The following is an 8,054-nucleotide window of genomic DNA, read 5'->3' as shown; positions in this document are numbered from 1 at the left end:
AGGAAAAGTAAGCCTCTGTTCTTCTTCTGGGATTCTCAGGGGACAGGCTGACCCAGAAAACAGGAGCCTTGTGAGTTCCTAGAGCAGTGTCCTCAAGGAAACCTGCAGAGGCGGCCTTTGATGAAGCCAAGGTAGAATCTCCCTGTTTTAAGGTGCTCATGTCACCTCATTCTCCATCCTCCAGGTGCCCCAGTCTCCTGTCTATTGGCCCAGACCCCTGCCTGCAGTCCCTGACCACAGCCATCATGCCTCGTGGACAGAAGACTAAGCACTGTGCTCATGAGAAATGTCACCAGGACCGGGCTGAGACTCAGGGTCTTCATGATCATGCTACCACATCTGGGGAAGAAGAAACCACCTCCTCCTCCCCTCCTGATTCAGAGAGTGCTCCCTCAAGCTCCTCTGCTGCTGGCACCCTGAAGGGTCGTCAGGGAGCCCAAGGCACCACCAGTGCTGCTGCAGGTGCTATATGCAAAAGATCTGGTGGTGGTGGCGCAGCACGCTCGAGATCTGGTGTAGGTGCCGAGGGCCAAGTTCAGGGAGGTGAAAATTCCTCCCAGGCCTCAGCTGCTGCTGAGAGCTCTCACACAGATCTTCTGACCAGGGAGGCAGAGAGTTTGCTGTGGTACATGCTGTTTAAGTATATGATGAGGGAGCTCATTAAGAGGTCAGAAATGCTGAAGGTTATCCACAGAAGTTACAGGGAGCAATTCCCTGAGATCCTCAGCAGGGACTCTGAGTGCATGGAGCTGGAGTTTGGCCTGGTGCTGAAGGAAGTCAGGCCCAACAGTCACTGCTATACCCTGGTGAGCAACCTAGACCTCAGCGACAGTGGGTCTATGAGAGGTGACTGGGGGCTGCCGAAGAATGGTCTTCTGATGCCTCTGCTGGGTGTCACCTACCTGAATGGTCATCGCGCCTCTGAGGAGGAGATCTGGAAGTTCCTGAATATGTTGAGCATCTATGATGGAAGAAGACACTTCATCTTTGGAGACACCAGGAAGCTCATCACATAAGATCTGGTGCAGGAAGTGTACCTGGAGTACCGCCAGGTGCCCGGCAGTGATCCCCCTCGCTATGAGTTCCTGTGGGGTCCTAACACGCTCACACAAAACAGCAAGACAAAAGTCCTGCAGCTTTTGATCAAGGTCAATGATTCAGCCCCAGACACCTTACAGCCACGTTATGAGTACTCTTGGAGACAGGAGGTAGAGAGCTCCGGAGCCAGGGCTGCAGACGGGACCGACCCTTCTGCCTCAGCCAGCGCTGGCCCTTCTGCCTTGGCCAGATCTGGCACTTCTGCTGCAGCCAGGGCTGACATGTCTGCCAGGGCGAGGACTGACCCCTCTGCCTCAGCCAGTACTGGCACTTCTCCTGCAGCCAGGGCTGGCACTTTGGCCTTGGCCAGTGCTGACATGTCTGCCAGGGCCAGGCCTGGCTCTTCTGCCTTGGCCAGACCTGGCACATCTGTTGCAGACAGGGCAGGCACTTTGGCCTCAGCCACTGCTGATATTTCTGCCAGGGCCACGCCCAGCCCTTGTGCCTCAGCCAGTGCTAGCCCTTCGGCCTTGGCCAGTCTTGGCATTTCTGCTGCAGCCAGGGCTGGCACTTTGGCCTTGCCCAGTGCAGACATGTCTGCCAGGGCCAGGCCTGGCCCTTCTGCCTCAGCCAGTGCTGGCCCTTCTGCCTTGGCCAGTCTTGGCACTTCTGCTGCAACCAAGGCTGGCACTTTGGCCTTGGCCAGTGCTGACATATCTGCCAGGGCCAGGCCTGGCCCTTCGTCCTTGGCCAGTCCTGGCATTTCTGCTGCAGCCAGGGCTGGCACTTTGGCCTTGGCCAGTGCTGACAGGTCTGCCAGGCCCAGGCCTGGCCCTTCGGCTAAGCCAGTGCTGGCCCTTCTGCCTTGGCTAGTCCTGGCACTTCTCCCACAGCCAGTGCTGACATGTCTGCCAGGGCCAGGCCTGGCCCTTCTGCCTGGGCCAGTGCTGGCCCTTCTGCCTTGGCCAGACCTGGCACTTCTGCTGCAGACAGGGCTGGCCCTTCTGTCTCAGCCAGTGCTGACCCTTCTGCCTTGGCCAGAACTGGAACTTCTGCTCCGACGAGCACTGACATATCTGCCAGGGCCAGGCCTGGCCCTTCTGCCTCAGCCAGTGCTGGCCCTTCTGCCTTGGCCAGAACTGGCACTTCTGATGCAGCCAGGGCTGGCATTTCGGACTTGGCCAGTGCTGACCCTTCTGCCTTGGCCAGACCTGGCACTTCTGCTGCAGCCAGGGCTGGCACATTGGCCTCATCCAGTGCTGGCCCTTCTGCCTTGGCCAGGCCTGGCCCTTCTGCCTCGGCCAGTTCTGGCCCTTCTGGCTTGGCCAGACCTGGCACTTCTGCTGCAGCCAGGGCTGGCATTTCGGCCTGAGCCAGGGCTGACATGTCTGCCAGGGTCAGTGATGGTCCTTCTGCCTTGGCCAATGCTAACCCTTCGGCCTTGGCCAGACCTGGCACTTCTGCTCCAGCCAGGGCTGACATGGCTGCCAGGGCCAGGCCTGGCCCTTCTGCCTCAGCCAGTACTGGCACTTCTCCTGCAGCCAGGGCTGGCCCTTTGGCCTTGGCCAGTGCTTACATGTCTGCCAGGGCCAGGCCTGGCTCTTCTGCCTTGGCCAGATCTGGCACTTCTGTTCCTCCCAGGGCTGGTACTTCGGGCTCGGCCAGTGCTGACATGTCTGCCTGGGCCAGTGCTGGCCCTTCTGCCTTGGCCAGACCTGGCACTTGTGCTCCAGCCAGGGCTGACATGTCTGCCAGGGCCAAGCCTGGCCCTTCTGCCTCAGCCAGTACTGGCACTTCTGCTGCAGCCAGGGCTGACATGTCTGCCTGGGCCAGTGCTGGCCCTTCTGCCTTGGCCAGACCTGGCACTTCTGTTCCACCCAGGGCTGGTACTTCGGCCTCGGCCAGGGCCAGGCCCGGCCCTTCTGCCTTGGCTACTGCTGGACCTTCTACCTTGGCCAGTCCTGGCTCTTCTGATGCAGTCAGGGCTGGCACTTTGGCCTTGGCCAGTGCTGACATGTCTGCCAGGGCCAGGCCTGGCTCTTCTGCCTCAGCCAGTGCTGGCCCTTCGGGCTTGGCCAGTCCTGGCACCTCTCCTACAGCCAGGGCTGACATGTCTGCCAGAGCCAGGCCTGGCCCTTCTGCCTCAGCCAGTGCTGGCCCCTCTACCTTGGCCGGACCTGACACTTCTTTCCAGCCAGGGCTGGCACTTCGACCTCGGCCAGGGTTGACATGTCTGCCAGGGCCAGGCCCGGCCCTTCTGCCTCAGCCAGTGCTGGACCCTCTGCCTTGGCCAGACCTGGCACTTCTGCTTCAGCCAGGGCTGACATGTCTGCCAGGGCGAGGACTGACCCCTCTGCCTCAGCCAGTACTGGCACTTCTCCTGCAGCCAGGGCTGGCACTTTGGCCTTGGCCAGTGCTGACATGTCTGCCAGGGCCAGGCCTGGCCCTTCTGCCTCAGCCAGTGCTGGCCCTTCTGCCTTGGCCAGTCTTGGCACTTCTGCTGCAACCAAGGCTGGCACTTTGGCCTTGGCCAGTGCTGACATATCTGCCAGGGCCAGGCCTGGCCCTTCGTCCTTGGCCAGTCCTGGCATTTCTGCTGCAGCCAGGGCTGGCACTTTGGCCTTGGCCAGTGCTGACATGTCTGCCAGGCCCAGGCCTGGCCCTTCGGCTAAGCCAGTGCTGGCCCTCTGCCTTGGCTAGTCCTGGCACTTCTCCCACAGCCAGTGCTGACATGTCTGCCAGGGCCAGGCCTGGGCCTTCTGCCTGGGCCAGTGCTGGCCCTTCTGCCTTGGCCAGACCTGGCACTTCTGCTGCAGACAGGGCTGGCCCTTCTGTCTCATCCAGTGCTGACCCTTCTGCCTTGGCCAGAACTGGAACTTCTGCTCCGACGAGCACTGACATATCTGCCAGGGCCAGGCCTGGCCCTTCTGCCTCAGCCAGTGCTGGCCCTTCTGCCTTGGCCAGAACTGGCACTTCTGATGCAGCCAGGGCTGGCATTTCGGACTTGGCCAGTGCTGACCCTTCTGCCTTGGCCAGACCTGGCACTTCTGCTGCAGCCAGGGCTGGCACATTGGCCTCATCCAGTGCTGGCCCTTCTGCCTTGGCCAGGCCTGGCCCTTCTGCCTCGGCCAGTTCTGGCCCTTCTGGCTTGGCCAGACCTGGCACTTCTGCTGCAGCCAGGGCTGGCATTTCGGCCTGAGCCAGGGCTGACATGTCTGCCAGGGTCAGTGATGGTCCTTCTGCCTTGGCCAATGCTAACCCTTCGGCCTTGACCAGACCTGGCACTTCTGCTCCAGCCAGGGCTGACATGGCTGCCAGGGCCAGGCCTGGCCCTTCTGCCTCAGCCAGTACTGGCACTTCTCCTGCAGCCAGGGCTGGCCCTTTGGCCTTGGCCAGTGCTTACATGTCTGCCAGGGCCAGGCCTGGCTCTTCTGCCTTGGCCAGATCTGGCACTTCTGTTCCACCCAGGGCTGGTACTTCGGGCTCGGCCAGTGCTGACATGTCTGCCTGGGCCAGTGCTGGCCCTTCTGCCTTGGCCAGACCTGGCACTTGTGCTCCAGCCAGGGCTGACATGTCTGCCAGGGCCAAGCCTGGCCCTTCTGCCTCGGCCAGTACTGGCACTTCTGCTGCAGCCAGGGCTGACATGTCTGCCTGGGCCAGTGCTGGCCCTTCTGCCTTGGCCAGACCTGGCACTTCTGTTCCACCCAGGGCTGGTACTTCGGCCTCGGCCAGGGCCAGGCCCGGCCCTTCTGCCTTGGCTACTGCTGGACCTTCTACCTGGGCCAGTCCTGGCTCTTCTGATGCAGTCAGGGCTGGCACTTTGGCCTTGGCCAGTGCTGACATGTCTGCCAGGGCCAGGCCTGGCTCTTCTGCCTCAGCCAGTGCTGGCCCTTCGGGCTTGGCCAGTCCTGGCACCTCTCCTACAGCCAGGGCTGACATGTCTGCCAGAGCCAGGCCTGGCCCTTCTGCCTCAGCCAGTGCTGGCCCCTCTACCTTGGCCGGACCTGACACTTCTTTCCAGCCAGGGCTGGCACTTCGACCTCGGCCAGGGTTGACATGTCTGCCAGGGCCAGGCCCGGCCCTTCTGCCTCGGCCAGTGCTGAACCCTCTGCCTTGGCCAGACCTGGCACTTCTGCTTCAGCCAGGGCTGACATGTCTGCCAGGGCGAGGACTGACCCCTCTGCCTCAGCCAGTACTGGCACTTCTCCTGCAGCCAGGGCTGGCACTTTGGCCTTGGCCAGTGCTGACATGTCTGCCAGGGCCAGGCCTGGCTCTTCTGCCTTGGCCAGACCTGGCACATCTGTTGCAGACAGGGCAGGCACTTTGGCCTCAGCCACTGCTGATATTTCTGCCAGGGCCACGCCCAGCCCTTGTGCCTCAGCCAGTGCTAGCCCTTCGGCCTTGGCCAGTCTTGGCATTTCTGCTGCAGCCAGGGCTGGCACGTTGGCCTTGCCCAGTGCAGACATGTCTGCCAGGGCCAGGCCTGGCCCTTCTGCCTCAGCCAGTGCTGGCCCTTCTGCCTTGGCCAGTCTTGGCACTTCTGCTGCAACCAAGGCTGGCACTTTGGCCTTGGCCAGTGCTGACATATCTGCCAGGGCCAGGCCTGGCCCTTCGTCCTTGGCCAGTCCTGGCATTTCTGCTGCAGCCAGGGCTGGCACTTTGGCCTTGGCCAGTGCTGACATGTCTGCCAGGCCCAGGCCTGGCCCTTCGGCTAAGCCAGTGCTGGCCCTTCTGCCTTGGCTAGTCCTGGCACTTCTCCCACAGCCAGTGCTGACATGTCTGCCAGGGCCAGGCCTGGCCCTTCTGCCTGGGCCAGTGCTGGCCCTTCTGCCTTGGCCAGACCTGGCACTTCTGCTGCAGCCAGGGCTGGCCCTTCTGTCTCAGCCAGTGCTGACCCTTCTGCCTTGGCCAGAACTGGAACTTCTGCTCCGATGAGCACTGACATATCTGCCAGGGCCAGGCCTGGCCCTTCTGCCTCAGCCAGTGCTGGCCCTTCTGCCTCAGCCAGTGCTGGCCCTTTGGCCTTGGCCAGTCTTGGCACTTCTGCTGCAACCAAGGCTGGCACTTTGGCCTTGGCCAGTGCTGACATATCTGCCAGGGCCAGGCCTGGCCCTTCTGCCTTGGCCAGACCTGGCCCTTCTGCTGCAGACAGGGCTGGCCCTTCTGTCTCAGCCAGTGCTGACCCTTCTGCCTTGGCCAGAACTGGAACTTCTGTTCCTACGAGCACTGACATATCTGCCAGGGCCAGGCCTGGCCCTTCTGCCTCAGCCAGTGCTGGCCCTTCTGCCTTGGCCAGAACTGGCACTTCTGATGCAGCCAGGGCTGGCATTTCGGACTTGGCCAGTGCTGACCCTTCTGCCTTGGCCAGACCAGGCCCTTCTGCTGCAGCCAGGGCTGGCACTTTGGCCTCATCCAGTGCTGGCCCTTCTGCCTTGGCCAGACCTGGCACTTCTGCTGCAGCCAGGGCTGGCACATTGGCCTCATCCAGTGCTGGCCCTTCTGCCTTGGCCAGGCCTGGCCCTTCTGCCTCGGCCAGACCTGCCACTTCTCCTGCAGCCAGGGCTGGCCCTTTGGCCTTGGCCAGTGCTTACATGTCTGCCAGGGCCAGGCCTGGCTCTTCTGCCTTGGCCAGATCTGGCACTTCTGTTCCACCCAGGGCTGGTACTTCGGGCTCGGCCAGTGCTGACATGTCTGCCTGGGCCAGTGCTGGCCCTTCTGCCTTGGCCAGACCTGGCACTTGTGCTCCAGCCAGGGCTGACATGTCTGCCAGGGCCAAGCCTGGCCCTTCTGCCTCAGCCAGTGCTGGCCCTTCTGCCTTGGCCAGAACTGGCACTTCTGATGCAGCCAGGGCTGGCATTTCGGACTTGGCCAGTGCTGACCCTTCTGCCTTGGCCAGACCTGGCACTTCTGCTGCAGCCAGGGCTGGCACTTTGGCCTCATCCAGTGCTGGCCCTTCTGCCTTGGCCAGACCTGGCACTTGTGCTCCAGCCAGGGCTGACATGTCTGCCAGGGCCAAGCCTGGCCCTTCTGCCTCAGCCAGTACTGGCACTTCTGCTGCAGCCAGCGCTGACATGTCTGCCATATCCAGGCCCAGCCCTTCGGCCCCAGCCAGTGCGGGCCCTTCTGCCTTGGCCAGATCTGGCACTTCTGCTCCAGCCAGGGCTGACATGGCTGCCAGGGCCAGGCCTGGCCCTTCTGCCTCAGCCAGTACTGGCACTTCTCCTGCAGCCAGGGCTGGCCCTTTGGCCTTGGCCAGTGCTGACATGTCTGCCAGGGCCAGGCCTGGCTCTTCTGCCTTGGCCAGATCTGGCACTTCTGCTGCAGCCAGGGCTGACATGTCTGCCTGGGCCAGTGCTGGCCCTTCTGCCTTGGCCAGACCTGGCACTTCTGTTCCACCCAGGGCTGGTACTTCGGCCTCGGCCAGGGCCAGGCCCGGCCTTTCTGCCTTGGCTACTGCTGGACCTTCTACCTTGGCCAGTCCTGGCTCTTCTGATGCAGTCAAGGCTGGCACTTTGGCCTTGGCCAGTGCTGACATGTCTGCCAGGGCCAGGCCTGGCTCTTCTGCCTCAGCCAGTGCTGGCCCTTCTGCCTTGGCCAGACCTGGCACTTTTTCTGCAGGCAGGGCTGACCCTTCTGTCTCAGCCAGTGCCGGCCCTTCTGCCTCGGTCAGTGCTGACCCTTCTGCTTTGGCCAGTGCTGACCCTTCTGCCTTGGCCAGACCTGCCACATCTGTTGCAGACAGGGCAGGCACTTTGGCCTCAGCCACTGCTGATATTTCTGCCAGGGCCACGCCCAGCCCTTGTGCCTCAGCCAGTGCTGGCCCTTCGGCCTTGGCCAGTCTTGGCATTTCTGCAGCAGCCAGGGCTGGCACTTTGGCCTTGGCCAGTGCTGACATATTTGCCAGGGCCAGACCTGGCCCTTCTGCTGCAGCCAGGGCTGGCACTTTGGCCTCATCCAGTGCTGGCCCTTCTGCCTTGGCCAGACCTGGCACTTCTGCTGCAGCCAGGGCTGGCACA

General features: G+C 62.4%; 1 pseudogene; it reads left to right on the top strand.

Moving 5' to 3' along the window:
* Positions 1–245: 245 nt before the first annotated feature.
* LOC139181992 (melanoma-associated antigen B4-like) lies at positions 246–7,531 on the top strand (annotated as a pseudogene).
* The last annotated feature ends 523 nt before the right edge of the window (positions 7,532–8,054 follow it).

The sequence above is a fragment of the Bos indicus genome, unplaced genomic scaffold, assembly GCF_029378745.1.
Source record: "Bos indicus isolate NIAB-ARS_2022 breed Sahiwal x Tharparkar unplaced genomic scaffold, NIAB-ARS_B.indTharparkar_mat_pri_1.0 scaffold_55, whole genome shotgun sequence".
NCBI lineage: Eukaryota > Metazoa > Chordata > Mammalia > Artiodactyla > Bovidae > Bos > Bos indicus.
Note: the sequence above shows the minus strand (reverse complement) of the source record. Positions and strands in the feature narration are given on the sequence as shown.